Source organism: Myotis davidii, unplaced genomic scaffold, assembly GCF_000327345.1.
Source record: "Myotis davidii unplaced genomic scaffold, ASM32734v1 scaffold130, whole genome shotgun sequence".
Lineage (NCBI taxonomy): Eukaryota > Metazoa > Chordata > Mammalia > Chiroptera > Vespertilionidae > Myotis > Myotis davidii.
In genome coordinates, this window is record NW_006285040.1 from 4,216,719 (window position 1) to 4,218,722 (window position 2,004).

General features: G+C 50.6%; 1 pseudogene; it reads right to left on the minus strand.

The window, feature by feature from the left end:
* Nucleotides 1–438: 438 nt before the first annotated feature.
* The window catches only part of LOC102759907, a 2,575-nt pseudogene continuing 1,009 nt past the window's right edge, over nucleotides 439–2,004 (minus strand).

The window sequence follows — 2,004 nt, forward strand, 5'->3', positions numbered from 1 at the left end:
CCCCAACCCCCCAATCGGCCCTACCCTGAGCATGACTGAGGGTGGCATCGCAACCTCCCGATCCGCCCTGCTCTGTGCATGACAGGGGGCCGCGCCCCAACTCCCCAATCGGCCCTCCTCTGAGCCGGACCAGGGGCTGCACCTAGGGATTGGGCCTGCCCTCTGCCACCGGGAGCGGGCCTAAGCCATCAGATCGTTATCTCCCGAGGGGTCCCAGACTGTGAGAGGGCACAGGTGGGGCTGAGAGATTCCCCTGCCCCGCCAGTGCACAAATTTTTGTGCACCAGGCTTCTAGTATTAAATAAATAGGCATATGTTATGTAATTTTTCCTATAGTTGACCTCAATGGAAGGATTGATTTAGCCTGCCATTAAGAGAATTGAAAATCTTCCAATTGCTTTTTTTTTAATGTTCAATGATCTCTGAACTTTCATTGGCCTACTGCCCCCCTAAGGGGTGCCCCTCAGACACCACTTTGCCATCCACCATCATGCAGGTGGTTGTCATTTGGATGGATTGCATAGAGTTGCTGCGGTCCACGTTGTTACCAAAATCAAAGTCCTTCCCTTCTTCCAGCAGGAGGCAGTAGGTAGAAATCTCATCCTCCAGCTTGACTTTGGTGTTCAGCAGTGCCTGGTACTCCTGGACCTGGTACTGCCCCTCTGCCCAGGTCTGAGCCAGCTCTGCCTCCAGCTGCTCAGGATCCCATTGAGCTGTGCCATCCACATGGCATAGTGTGTCTCCACCTCCCTCAGGCTGTTCTCAAAATTGGCCTTCAGATTTCTCATCAAGTCCAGGTCAGTCGCCAAGGACTGAACCATATGTCTCAGTTGCATGAGTATCATCTCAGCAGCTCCTGTCTTGACAATCTGTGAGTTGACCACTATGGTGCACTCCTCAATCTGCTGGGACCAGTACTTGCTTAGCTCCTCTTGGTTTTTCTGAATTAGCTCGTCATACTGGGCATGGATGTTCGTCATGATCTTGCTGAGGTCTTGCTATTTGGGGACATCCAACTCCCTGGTCAACCCAGAGTTGGCAATCTGGTTTTGTAGACCATTTACTTCCTCCTTTTTGTTCTTCTTCATGAAGAGCAGCTCCTCCTTGAAAGCCTTTATCTGTCTCCAACTGCAGCTGAGTGATATTGGTGTCATTAGTGACCTGTTGGAACCCTGGATGTTTCTCTCCACCGAGTGGTGCATGGCCAGCTCCATCTCATACTTGGCTCTGAAGTCATCAGCAGCAAGATAGGCATTGTCAATCTGCAAAATAATGTAGGCATTGCCGACAGAACTTGCAAAGACCTGAGCCCTCAAGTCCACTGGGATCTTGAAATAATGCCCCCTAGTCTCTGACTTGGGGTCCCTTCTCCAGGTGTGTCTGGATTTTGTTCTCCAGTCTCCTCAATTATCAAACTCCAGGCTACTCACCCTCTCCAGGTATTGAATAGTCTCTTTCTTTCTCTGGATGCTCCCTATGTCTGCCAGACCCCAGGCCATCTCTGCAGCCAGGACCCTGGACCCCTAGCCACCCCATGTGCTGGTGGAGTGGGCCATGGAGACCTGGGAGCCCGAGCCCCCACTGCATATATAGGCTCTGGCCACACTGCTGGCCAGCTGGGCCTGGTGGCTGGGTGACTGTATGGAGCCCAGGGTCTAGTAGTTGATGGAAAAGGTGGAGCTGGTGCTGAAACTTATTGTCCAGGGAGGAAGGCAAGAAGCCAAGACTCAGGTTCGTGCTGTTCTTCCTCCAGTGTCTTTTAAAAAGAAGAAATGGGTAATATTTTGGAGCTCTTACCCTTCTGAAAATGTCTTTATTCTAGCCACTCCTTTGAGTCATAATTTGGCTGGGATTTGAAGTCTAGACTGAACCTTAATATTCCTTCAAATATTTGAAGGCACTATTTTATTGATCTCTAACATTCACTGTAGCCGTTGAATAATCCTATTCCTACCTGATGCCTGTTTCCTTGCAAATGACTGCCCCGCCCCCGCTCCCATCCCC